Source organism: Antrostomus carolinensis, unplaced genomic scaffold (genome assembly GCF_000700745.2).
Source record: "Antrostomus carolinensis isolate BGI_N321 unplaced genomic scaffold, ASM70074v2 scaffold10076, whole genome shotgun sequence".
Classification (NCBI taxonomy): domain Eukaryota; kingdom Metazoa; phylum Chordata; class Aves; order Caprimulgiformes; family Caprimulgidae; genus Antrostomus; species Antrostomus carolinensis.
Window position 1 is genome coordinate 175727 of NW_010323942.1, and position 14552 is coordinate 190278.

Genomic DNA, 14552 nt, shown 5'->3' on the forward strand with positions numbered 1-14552 from the left:
AATCCAACAAACAGATATGACAACCACTATCCAGCGATAACCATTTTACAGTAGCCATTACAATTATACATAGGCAATTATCCCAGTGCCAGAGACTGATGGGAAGTATGCTTTCCCCTTTCTATTTCACTGTGGAAGGACAATAAAAAGTAGTTAAACTATATATTAATGGTTCTTCAAATAATATACTTGATTACATCTATTGCAGAATATTTTCGTGTTTTTGTAATGAATCTGACCATAAAAAACAAATTTATGCCTACAGTTTATATCATTATAAACTCAACTCATTTGATGTGGAAAACCTACAGTTTAATTGCTTGATTTAGATTTGGCTGGTAAAATGCGTACCAAAACATTACTCTCTTAATTATGCTAATTTATAACTGAAAAGCTAAGTTTACAAAGGCAATAACATTAATTATTTACTTGCCTATTAAAGCTGAATATTTATTACCAAGCTAATTGGCTTCATAAATCTGCCAAAAAATTAAAAACGAGTTTATGAACTGATTTATACATGTATGATACTGCTGTATCTCTCAGCAGGTTGTGTGTGTTTAATGGATTGCTCTGATATACAAGTACATTTCTTTCATTTATGGTCTGTTACGTACAGTATCTCAAAATATTTTATTTTTTTTCCTTGATAAAGATGCCCATTGTGACTCAGAGCAAGCTCCTTTACTGTTCTGTACCCAAAATCCTTTATGCAGCGTGATGGACTTCCACTGGTCTGTAATAATATATGAAGATTGCATCTCACCTGGTCATTTAAATGCTCACTGAATGTAGGACTTCACTGGGATAAATCAACCAGAAAGGGAAATACAGTAGCTCAAAATAATCCATCTCTCAGTCAGAAAAGCAGGGCTGTTAAGAAACAGCACCTAATACTGAAGAGTCTCCATCCTCGCTATTATTTTAACTTCATTTCCATATGCAAGATAACGAATATATTTAATATTTATTTATGCATGCATCCTCAAAATACTACAATTAGGTTACTAATGCTTACTGAATAATTTGAGTGTTACCTTAATGTAAGATGAAAGGCTAATTTTGATCACAGTCTAGACAGAAATTCTAATTCCATTTGGCAATGCCTTTCAACTCCAGCAACAAAGCAGATACCTTGTCTTCTTGCTTATGTTCCTTAAAGATGTGACTTTCCTGGAGGGTGATGGGATTACTAAAGAGCTGCAGAGGTATGGCCATCAGCAGGAGGCAGAACGGGCTGCTGGGATCTACATTTTTGCTCGTGCTTCTGTGAAAGTCTTCTTTGACTGAGGCCTACTAATAACTGGTCTGCAGAGTGCACAACATGAACTGAATAAAAGACCCAACCCCAAGAGAGCGCTCACAGAAACAGTAAATAGTATGGTCAATATTTATTTATGCAGGAGTCTTCAAAACAGGGTGATTAGGCCTAAATTATTATGGTCTGAACTTCCAACCATGGTATAACTGTATTGCAAAGGAAGGACAGAAGTGTCCAAGAAAGACAGGCAATAGGTCAATGGATTTAGCATCTCATCTCAAGTGAGAATCACGGTTTAAAACTTGGTTGCCCTTAATTTATTTATTTTTTTTTGCAACTCCACTGCTGCTGTCTGCAGCCTAGCAGTGGAGCCAGCAACGTGGAACAAGGAAAAAACATCTGCCTTCAACTCTCAATATCTCACACTGCCTGAGAAGCTGGATTTAGGACATACAGTTGATTTTTTGATTATAAAACTGATAAAGAAAAAAAAAAAATCACCCAAACTTCTAACTGAAAATCTAGGGTTTCTTAATCCATGCATTAGCTCCCATCACAATAAACCAGACCTGAGCCATGGTCATAAGTTCATCCAATGTTCACCCTTTCTAAAATTATGCAAGACATGGATCCTTACACCAACAGAGCAGATGTTCGTATCACTCAGTGCCAATGCCTTTGAAATACAAAAGAAACACAGCTCAGTACAACACAGCACTGTATGGGTACAAGACACAGAACTGGCAAGAACCAGAAGAACTTGTTAACACCCAAATCCAATCTGTGATGTTGAAGACACACATTTTTTGATAGTTTAATTCAATGCCCCCCAGAATGACAAGGGGTGATATTTCAGGTGAATATGTTTAATCAGGTTGAAACTAGAGCCATCCCATACACAAAGAAGTCTTGTGCTGTTTTGGTTTCAGCCCAGTGTTTGCTGAACCTGGCCTCTCCCTCACTATTGTTAAGGTATTAATGGTTTGGCACCGATCGGTGCCAACACATCAGACTACAAAATCCAGATCAGGTCTGACATGAAGCAGCAAACCTCACAGATAAAGACCTGGTAGGAGGCAGCCCTGGTAAACAAGGATAATACTGCATGACAGACAACTAGCTGAAGAGAGGATGGCAAACAGAAGATAATTGTCAAGCATGTGGTATTTTTAGCAATCAACCAGAATGCCTTAGACATCAATTTCAAGCCACTTAATCCTCTTAATGATATGCTATGGCATTTGTTTATGATTAGGGTTTCACTTTGTTTTCTATAGAAGAATCCCCTCAGACTCTCACATTCAATGTGCTTTGTAAATAGTTCTGTGAATACATAAGGTTAGAGTTTAGTTATCACAGTGCTAAATTATTCCAGCTGGGTCATTATTAATCCTCCTAATTTTACTATCATTCACCATCATTATAACAATGCAGCACCCTATGGATACATTTATTACAGAGCATAAATCCAGTGCTCATATAAGATGCTGGAATGCCTACTCTACAATTTTCATGCAAAAGCCTAACGAATGTTTTTAAAGAATTATCTTTAAGTCAACTTTTTAAAAGCTTACCTCTGGATTCCCATCCTCCTCCCACCAATTACATTTTTGTATGATGTCAGATAGGTTTTCTGCATGTGATACTCCACTGCCGTACAGGCTATTGCCAGAGGCAAAATTCTTTCATAGTAAATACACTGAGAAAAGTGATGGTGGAGAGAGAGCAAAGAAGAAGAGTATACTTCTGTACACAGCAATTTTCATTAAGTGAAAGCATTTATAAAAATAGATATTTAAAAATATCTTAATGCATATTCCCCTCCTCCTTCAGAAAATTTATGCTGCTGTATAGACCTTTTTTATAACACAAGCTTATGTTTGATTGGGTCTTGATTCAGAAAAGCAATTCATTCAGGGGAGAGCTTTTAGCACCTGCTTAAAACCCGTCAGAGAAAAAATTAAGCAGATGCTTCAGTGTTTTCCTAAATCACAACCATAACTGGATTTATGAGCATATAAATCCCTCCACATCATGCATTTGTGCATTCAGATACAGAAATTTTGGTTCCATTATCAAGGCAACTCTCTCCCTGGTTGGACACCTTTGAGTCTGATAACAAGAGGTCATAAGTCTGATTTAAGCAGCTGCTCTGAAACAGTCCTGAATGTGCCAGAACTGTTTCCTCCAACTTCCCCGGGTTCCCTCCCTTCTTCAGTAAAGTTGCAGCATTTTCTTAGTACAGTGAATCACAGGCTAATACTAGAAGAACTAGTGCTGGCTTTGTTGCTTCCCTCTAGGGTTGCCTACATCCTTTGTGAACACCATGTCAACAACAAGTTGTTGGCCGCCCATCAGTTTGGGGGTCCACAGTGACATCCTCTGAGCTCTCCCAAAGCAATAGTCTTTATACAGCAATTCCTTATTCTGTGTGTGTGCAACTGGTTTTTCTTTTTTAATGACTGAGGCTCATTCACACTTGGGAAATATATTTTCTGGCCCATCATCCAAACAATTAATGAAAATTATTATGACAGATCCTTGTCACACCCCATGGTCAAAACATCCAAAGATTTGAGTTAAATATTAATACACTGCTCTTAAAGATTTTGTTAGTCAGGTGTGTAGCCATTAGCATTTATCGGCCAGTGAATTTCTTGCTACCTGGGAATGTGCACTTCTGCTAAAAGCTTCTACCGATCCACTAATGAAAAAGCTTGAAAGCTACAAGTTTGAGCTCAGCTTTCTCTCAGATATTGAAACACGGTGCTTAAGTGAGCACCAGACCCTTGGCTAAAGACAAAGTGCTTCTGATTTCCTCTCTTTTGGATTAGTCACCCCATCAGAGAAGGAAATTAGATTAGTTTGGGCTGAATAAAGCATGTTAGATATTATTTGCTGCTCACAGTTATGTCCAAGTTCAAGAATTTGCTCTGTATCTTTTTGGGTATTTACAAACGTCTGTTTCCCTTGTACCATCCTCTGTGATGACAGGTACTGTGTTTGCTTTCCTCTGGACTTCTGACAGTTGCCCTATCTTCCATAAACTTCTGAGACCCACTGTAAATAATTCAGTGGATACATTTCAGAAGGCCATGCTGACCCAAATATATCACACTTATCTAAATACTCCTTATCTTGTTCTTGCCTTTGCTTGTAACCCCTTGTTACAGGGAACACTGTTATAGATCTGACACAATTATTAACCTTTCTGTGAAGAGCAGTGCAAAATAATGACATTTGGTATTTCTGTCTTCTCTGTCTAGTCCATTTATTTGCTTCCCTTTCTTACTGATGGATTTTTTCCTTCCTCTTACTTCCAGTCATTCATAACCCTTTATAGCTGTAACTGACTTTGCCTCTTGGTCCTCCCGATTTTAGCCTATGTGGTTGCACAAACAGTGATGGCGAGATGGCCATACATCTTCTGCTTGTCAGCCTTGTACCACTTCACGTTAGTGAAAAGCTGCTGGTGTAGCCATGCTGGTTCCTTATGATATTTTTTTTAGGAAGACTGATACTAGGTTCAGATGTACTGACTTCAGAAGGGGCTTGGCTACAAACTTTGGATTCAGAGGAGCTCTGGAAGCCACAATATGCTTCCCATGTGCTTTGCTTCAGCACAGAAGAAGCTAGATTGATTAGCACAGGGGGAAGGGTTGGAACAAAAGGCCCTCAATTTTTCACTCCTTACCCCTCCTCTCCATATGCAGTGATTAGAAGGGATGCAGCAAATACCCACATTTCTAGGCAATTACTCACTGTGTGAATAATTAGAGGATAAGATGGAGGGTCTCCTAGACCTACAGCCTCCATGTCTTCTACACACAGCCAACAACATACCCCTAGACATTGCTGAAAACTAAACTCTTCAGCTGTACCAGTTTTATAGCTAACTTTAGGCTGAATGTCTAGAACCAGTATCAGTTTGGTAGAAGCTTGCCAGTTTTGTTAGTGTTAGTTAAATATATTTTCTCAAATCATCACTGCAATCTCATTCACAGAAGATTTTCAAATTCAACAAAAATAGTCTCAAAATAACAGCTTTCTCTTCTTGGTCTGTAGTCACTTAGAGCCAAGAACCAGCAATTTATTTCATGTTCAGTTAAACTGATTGCAATGCTATAAGTTGCATTGATTAGCAAAGCTTTGGCTTTATTGTCAAATGGAATTCTGGGGAAACACATAGAGATCATTTAATAAAAGAAATTTGAGAAGCAGATTGTATGTAGACATGAAAAAAATATATACATGCACTAGTGCAGTATGACTGCATAAAAGGTTTGAATGTACCTCATTTGTTTTTATTCTCCAAGCAAGGCATTAAAGAAATGGGTCATAAACTGGCAGGACTAAATATCTTCTAGATTATCCTTCGATTTCAGGACCCAATCTATCCCTGCTCTACACTCAAGGTACTCATAGGCATTGTGCAAAACACGGTACCCAACAGGCACTGAGAATCTCAAATTCACCCCTATAAAAGGCTACAGATTAAAGATGCAGAGAGATGGGACCCTGACCCGGAAGAGCTACCAGAGAGGCTGGCGCTGGCCTGGCAGTGGGAAATGGGGGCACAGAGGGGAAAGAATTAATCATAGGTCTCGTTTATTTACTGTCCTACTCCTCCAAAATTATCTAGTCTTTGTGCAGTAGAGCCCCCAAATACCTCAGCTCTACAGCACTGCTTTAATGAACAAGTTTGTACAAAGCATCGTCAATATGAAAGGGTGTGGTTCCCCTCCCAACATTTTGTCCCCCAGTTTATTCTCCAAACAAGCTCGAAAGCTCACTCCCTTTTTTAATTCATTACCCTCTGCCCAAATCCAGTCTGCTCAGACACTTCAAAGGAGCTACATGGTATACCCTATACTTCTGGCCATCAACATATGCGTCCTAAACTGCCTTCCTAGAGCCCACTGATCAGCGTAAGTTATTTTCCTCACTGAGAGCAATACCCTTGTAAAAATGTTCCATAACCAATTCCAATCATAACGCCACCTGCCCTCCACCTACCCTGTCTTCACAGTTTCTCTCTTGAATATTCTGGCAGCACCATTATTTTCTTCAATACCTTTTGGATTTTGTACACTTTGGTCACGACCCCTCTTAATGTCTTCTATTCTAATGAATATAAACATAATTTTCTTAACCTCTCCTCCTAGTTTATAACCCCCGAGGCCCTTTACATTCCTTGTTAAAATTGTACCCATAATTAGGATGTCTAAAAAGATCAAAAGGAACGAATAAGAAAGTGCTTACTTAATACAAATTGTTACATGAATAACCATCTCCCCCTTCCCAGACACACCCTTCCCATTCCAACCTGAGCATTCGGTGTCAGAGGCCAAGTTGGCTGCTGATTTCTATACATCACACGATTTAGCCAGGACAGCCTTTGAAGCTGCAGGGTGCACCACTCCTCCCAAGAGCATACTGCAATATTCATCTTTCTGGTAGTTGTGCTAACTCATTACAGCTACAGAGACAGACACATGCATTTATATTCTCTGCAGATAACTGAAAACTCACATCTGCCCATGTTATATATCAAACTGCCCTCCCATCTGTTCATACACAGGCACACACACAAGTTCATATATGTATATATATATATACACACTTACAGATGGCAGACAGATCCCTGCATGTATACACAGGTATCCATGCACACAGATGTGGGAACACGTTTAATATTTCTGTTACCAAAGAAAGAACACTGACCATAACCACTTTTAACACAAGAATTACAGATGAAGATAACACATCAACCAACATTCAGCACTTGCTGTAGCCAGCGTTCGTTAGTCATATAGACCCTTGAATACTCCACTGATTGAAGCAGTGTAGAAGTTTCCAAGGAATGAACATAAAGTCACAAAAATGCCCATGGCACTGAAGATAAACACCTTGCAGAGGATATCGCTGTGTCCGTATGGATTACGCTATATGATATTTAGAGTTTGGAATCTGTCATAGCTGATCAGACAAGTGCTCTGTTTAGACCAGAAACCTGAATCAGACAGTAGCAATAGAAGATGCTTCAGGGAACGGTCTGAGAAACCCTTACAAAAGGTTATAGAACAACGAAACCAACTGGGCTTTTTTCTTCCTCATCTTGATTCACTAGTAAGTTGGCAGATAACTTGAAAAGGAAGAATTTCTCTACCTCTCTCAAGCATGTCCCTTTCAGTCCTTAACCATTGTACATTGAATGATTTCACTGCTATGAAATGAGGTCCAACCCTTTGGACTTCAGCTCTTGAGCTTTTTTCCTTGGAGGCACCTTGTCACAGTTTGTCCTCCAGCCTTGGCAACTCCACAGCTCCTCCCACACCCACAAAATATGAAATCACAGGCTCATGACCAATGTGCTGCTCTTGTAAGAGGTTCCTTGCAAAATTTTCCTCACACATTTGTGAATCATTTCCAAATGTTTTGCATAAGCAAATTTAAGGTGTTCCATTACTGAAATATATGTCAAAACACCCTCCCACAGAGCTTCATACTGTCATGGTATGACGCAGTTACGTTGGGTCGAGACTGCAGTACGTTTTACAGAACACAAAGCTACGACCCATTTGTAATGGGGTAACGATCTATGCAAGTATAAAAGATGAAAATGCATTTATTTATCCTTGGCATGCTTTGTAACTACACATCTGCTACTCAGCAGGTATAGCCAGTAGTAACAACCTACAGAAGGAAGTGATACCAAAACTCTAGCCCACACCAAACTTGCAACTCTATTTTTCTTTGCCATTATTATCTATCAGAATCAGTGGCTGAAAGTAGCTTTGTACTCCTCCAAGAAATTCTTGGTGCCTTTACAAGATCTTAAGTTGGTAGCTCTTTATCAGCATCTTATTTATCTAGGCAATTCCCATGCTGCTGAGCTCCATGCTTACTAAGGGAGGAAGGCATACGCTGCTGTTCAATACTACTGGCCTTTGCAAAGAAAATGCAGCTCCAGCTTTGAAGAGTGAGGACACTCAGCTCCTTGACTGGGTTAGTGCTGTAGGACACAATGAACATTTACAACACTGCTATTTAGTGCCAAAATATCAACCCATCAGCATAAATCAGGCCAAGCCTGCAGCTTCCTTCCTCACAGGCAGACCTTCAGCCTCCAAGAAGCACCTGGTACATGGAGGAGAAGATAAACCAGAAACCATGTTTCCTCAAGCCTTTGACATCCAAAACCAGCTTTTTCTTTCCTCAAGAAGTTCACTGTTATCAACCTACTCATCAGGCTGTTTTCTGCAGCTCTGAGTGCCCTCACCAAGCAGCTGGCCAGGAAGACAAGAAGCCCCGAGAATCAGAGGTTTTTTGGCACATGCAGGTCACAAATTCCCTCATCTAAAGCAATGAGCCTGAAGACCCATCTTGTGCTGCCATCCTCACAGCTCTCCTGCTCAGTGCCACAGAGGCAGAGCCCAGCAGCTCATCAGCCCTGGTATAGCAACCAGAGCTGTGATCTCCAGGCTGTCTCCGGTATGACATGGACTCCCAGGGCTCTTGATCTCTGCTTGAGCTGTCCATCAACTGAGTTACTGGGGCCAGGAGCTGCAGGGCAGGGGAAACACAACTCGACCAGGAATCTCCAAGCTTAGGTTCAGATACACTGTGAAACCTTAACAAAATTTCCATTGCATCTGTTTTGTGGTTCTTTTGTTTTATTTGATTTTTAAACAGATTTTTCACTCCTTTCAGAAAAGGAACAATTTTCTCTTCCCCTCCCACTAAATAACTACAAATTTTGACTTTAAATCAACTCTTTGTGGATGATTATGAGTGGCTGCCACATAACTACTTCTCATTGCAGTACTCTGCATAAGATTTTCATATTTTTAGAAGCTTAAAATAATGATGACATTTATATTTCTTCTCCAGATACATGTTTGTATGCTAGAATAAGAGTACTGCTGGCAATTCTACTGCCCTCCTGTAGATGTAAGCTACAAGAGCTCATACCTACTCCATATCTACTATCTGGGCAATAGCAGTGACAGAGCTCAGACTAGAGAGAACTGTTACTAAACCAGAGCACAACCACTGCTTTTTGGCCTGTAAACTAAGCAAATAATTTCATAAGCTCTCCTCTAGTTCTTGAACCACAAGTAATGGGGAAAAAAACCCCACAACAATTCACAGAGCTCCTGGCTGAATCAAGTAAATAACATTCAGTAATGACCAACACATGCTCTAATTCTTGCCTTTAGGATATAACTGGTTAGGGAGAGTCTACATACAGGTGTAACTGGGCAATTACATAACCATGAGGATCTATGAATATTATTAAAAGTCCAGTTGGTAGAAGTAAATTGCAAAGTACAGACTTGTGAATGCAAAGCTATCAAAAAAAAAAAAAAAAAAAAAAAGGCAAAAAGCAAGAGCTTCTTTTAGATTTGGCTGCTGGTTAAAAAAAATTTCTCTTACTAGTAAAGGTACCGGCTTGACAGCCTTGAAGAGTGATCTATTTATTCAAAGTAATGCTGGCAGCAATGGTACACATTTCTTCCAGTGTGTCCAACCCTGTATCTATTTTCAGTTCCATCAGTAAGCTAAAGGTTAAAGCTATTTATTTAAACCCACACCCACATGCCATTTAAATTGACCCAAATTATTGTCTGAGTTGTAACCTCTCGGTATTAAAGACCCCTCAGGGGCTGCTTCTTCATTTCAGGCTCAGAAAATTCCTCCCTGACAGGATAAAAGTGGGGTAAGGAGCATCTCCAAATAGAAATGGAGAAGGAAAGTGGGTAGGAGGAGTTCATCTTCAAAAGAAACCCTCTTAGTTTTATGGATACTGCAGAAAACTTCAGTTTTATTAGATAAATATCTAGACAGGTTAGCTCCAGTCAAAGTACATGTTGGTGATAAAAGATCTCATTGTCATTCCCCTTTTAAGTATTCCTTAAAGATAAAAAAAAAAAAAATAAAAGGAAAAAAAAAAAACAAACCCACAAACCACCCACTACATATTCCCCCTGCCTTTGTGCTGCAGCCAGAAGGAAAACCACCAGAATACCCCCAAAATGGAAAAGGAAAGATGGTCCCACACAATAAACCCACTACGGAAATAATCCTTTGCAAACAGACCTCTCTGTGCCAGAGGACCAGGAGGACTGAGGAGGAACCGGAGCCTCTTGCAGTTCATGCACCAGTTAACATCAGCAAAGTGCCATCCCAGGAGTGAAATTACTCTCTAGGCTGATAAAAGGCAAAGGGAAAGCAGCATCTGGCCTACAATATTTCGCCTTTTCTACACAGTTTAATGCTGTGTGAAGCATAGTAAAAGCAAAGCTTCCTCAGCCCCATGAAGACAGCTGGCGATGAAACGCAGCAGGGACACCATATGATGGAAGGCTCCTAATTACAAAATCTCTGTCTTGCCTGTCAGAGCGATCGCACAGTAGCACAGGGTAGCTCATGGAGGAGTCAGAGAAAATCAAGCAGAGATAGGACTTGAAATCCATCTCCAGATGCAAACTTCCTGTGCCTTTGAGTACAGCCAGCTCTTGGATCTAGCTCCAGCCCAAAGAGATGTGCTTCAGCAAGGTTGAGACATTCCCTAAGTTCAGGGCTTGTCCAAGTTTGGCTTCTGATGGTGGAGAATTCCAGGGCTGACGGACCACAGACACCCAAATCCATCAGCCTGATAATCCCTGGACACCAAGATTCACTCACACCAGCACAAAGCACAAGGATTGGAAAAAAAAAAAAAACCCCAGTAACCCAGAAGGTTTGAATTTCATTTGATGTTTGCTAGACATGCAAGAGGAAAAGAAGGACTTTCTCTTTCAACCTATATAGAGTACCTCATTACATACCGATACTGTTAATTGCTATTCAAGTGCCCAGAGCTAAAGACACAACACACTTTTAACAAGTTGAAAAATATTGTTAAATACATCAGTATTAGAGAGAGGAAGGCAAAGCCCACCAATACCGTGAAAGCAAGCCTCTAGAGAGCCAAGTGAGGTGACTCCATGCAGGACAGACTGGTACCAGTATCTGCTAAAGCCAATTTAAAACCTGCTACCTTTATGCTACATCTAGTCACCACTGTGAATACAGAAACCCCTCAAGTCTCCTAACAGCATCTCACTGAGATCATGGCAATGACATGAAGGGCCACATGTCAATGAACCTCTAAATCTGGGCCTTCCCTCCTCCCTTCTCCTTTGGTCACTGAAGCTCTGCTACATTAGTGCATCAGAATTATAAGGGCACCACCATCTGCTGGGAAGGAATCAAACAGTGATATTTTCAGCTGTACTGCCAGCATGTTTCTGGTAATACTTTCCAGCATTACCACGAAGGGGAAAAAAACCAAACAAAAAACAAACCAAAAAACCTGGAAGAGCCGGCTGAATTCCACAGTAAATAGAATTAAGCTCCTGCTAAAACATACAACTTTTGCTAAATTTGAAGCACAAACGACAAAACTGTTTTATCAGCTTTATGCTGAGTAAGAAAGGGATAAAGAATTAGATTTTTACAATTCAGTATGAGGCAACCCCAGCCCTGCAGAATCAGCATCACCCGGGCTGTGCACAGGTGGCAGAGTTGGATACTTAATTTTTGAGACAACAGTAGATAGATATTGAAAGCTATTGCTCAAAGGGCTTAAATAATGAGTTCTAAACCAATTCATTATCATTTGCTGTAAAGCTGATGAAAAACAAGTCAGATCTCATATGTTGGGCAAGTTTTGCAGAAATCTGACAGGTGATGGTTTTGGCCAAGGGACAGAAGCGCCTAATGTCAAAGGCTTCATTTTTGACCATGCTGCAATTCCAACAAGCATTTGTTTCCCACAAAAGTAAAGTTTTCATGAATTGGGGGTAAATTTGACTAATCTTGGTAAAAGCTTCAAAGTTAACAAGCATGTGCCTAGAAGCAAAACAAAACCTTCTGGTCATAAACTTGAATATATATGTTTCTTAATTATGCATTAAAAGACCCAAACAGCTCAAACTAAAGCCAAGTAAAATCAGTGCTGCCGTTTTTAGAAGAAATAACAATAATAAGGAAGAACTGTTAAAAAATAGTAACATAATGTACTAGTAAACACAAAAGAAGTCAGTCAGGAAAGTACATAGACTTTCATTTCAAAGAAGAGAAATGGTCACAGAAATTCTCAAATAGTAAACCAAGACTGATAAGCATTAACTCTCCACAAAATTAAATTACATTAAAAAAAAAGGGGGGGAAGAAAAAAAGCAGGAGCAGTGAGCTCTGATAGGGAAAATGACTGAATTAACATATCAAAGGAAGGAGATAGGAGAGTAATCCAGAGGGTAATACAAAAGAAAAGTTTAAGGGACACCTTGGGATAAGTTTTCTTTGAAGTACTGCACTTCCTAAAATAATAGGAGGGTTATCTAAACATGCCCATCATGCATCACAATTACTGTACTACACTTTTACTTACAGAAAATTCATTACATAAGTAGAGAATAAGTGCTCCTCTGGAACAGGTCTAATTAAGAATCTCCCATTATGTGTGGAATTAATGTCAGAGACACAGAAGCCCAGTCTGTATTTCAGACTCTGAATGTGTACCAGGCCACACAGGATCCTCCAAAGCAGAGCAGCCTGGTAGTGCTTGAAATCTTTACAGCTAGTGTAAAATATTTTAAGCTAAAAATGGTTTCATTGTCCTACATCTCATGTCTTTCCCCTTTTTCCCACTTCCACAGATTGTGCTGGCTTCTCACATCAGATGCAGCAGCTGCAATGTTTCATATTCTATATGTGCTGGAACAAAAAGCCTTGCAGGGCATCAAAATAGCATAAACAAGCCTAGAACTTGAAGACAAATAATCAACCATCACCTTGCAATCCTTTCTGTAGCATGTTGCAGGTGCATTTCCTTTGTGGGGACATTGCATTTGTGTGTCACAGAGATGAACTTGACTTTAGCGATTTACATCATGGCAAATGTTTAAGGAATAATTTAATTATTGGGAAGACTAGAAGAAGTGGCACCAGCTAAAGAGATGTCCAGTTTCTACAGAGCAAGAGACTATTCATGGCTGTAGAAGACCAAAGGGTTGCCCATGCTTTGCACAGCAAAACTGTACCAAAAAGTTTCCTTTGTCACCTTTTTGACTGTGCTGGAAATGTAGCGATTGTACAGTTTACACAAAAATATCTACACAGTGTTTCACTTAAGGGACTGCTTAGGCAAGGTATTTGAGAAGGATAATCCTGCTTCCTTTCCTAAGATTACCCATATCTTACCACAATGCAATAAGATTTTGGCACGTGGTTTTATTTTTGGAGATTTAAGATCTGGAAATATTTTACCCTTAAAAAAATAAAAAAAAATGGAGTTAACTTTGCCTCATGCCACTCTCCTTGCTCAGCCCAGCTCCATGACCACCTTGTAGGTGCATCCAGGGTGGATTTGCTCACCTGAGCTGTACTACATCCAACTGGGATAACTCCAAATGAGTAGTGGCAGATACTAATTTCGGAACTTCATTCTCCAATGTATGTGACAGATGATACAGATATCTCCAGATGACCAATCTACATCCAATAATCAAATACATGGCAGATAGGATCTTTAGATGAAATTCAGCCTGGAGGTTTAAATTGAAAAGGAAATCAAATAATTAAAACCCTGCCCTTAGTAATACATTTTTTTAAGTGATAAAATCTATAAAAACCTCAGGCAGAAACATAAAGCGCAGCTGAAAGAGATTCATTGAAAACCAAATTAATATTTTAATTCTGTCAACATGTAAAAAAGTCTCTAAATTAGATGCAGTTCAGATTGAGTACCAAGCATAGTGATTTATTGCCTTTTCTCTGTAATTTAAATTACTGTTTCTTTAATGTCCACTAAATTCCTCTTGTAGAGTTTCAGCCTTAGTTTCTCACCAGAAAAGCAGCTTGCACTTTCAGTGCTCTATGTAGCGCTTCAGAAAAAGGAACATTCAATTGAGAAAAGCCAGTGGTTTTCCAATAGCTGTGTCAAAAAGCAATTAGGCTGAAGGAACAGAGGTGGGATTAATAAAGCTTTCTTCACCTCTGTAGCTCTGCACTTACACTCTGAGCAGTATGAATGGGCTTGTTTGCCACACAGTCTCCATGAACAGTAAGTTTCAAACAGTGAAACTAAAGAGCCTTACGTATTTGTAACGCAGCACAACACTTTCAAAGTCAGATCAGCTGGGCAGGGCAATATTTTAGCTACATGCTCTCCAAATGATTTTTCCAGCTTTTACCTTAGAAGGTGCTTCCCTTAAGCATACCCCCTCAAAAAGCAATAAAT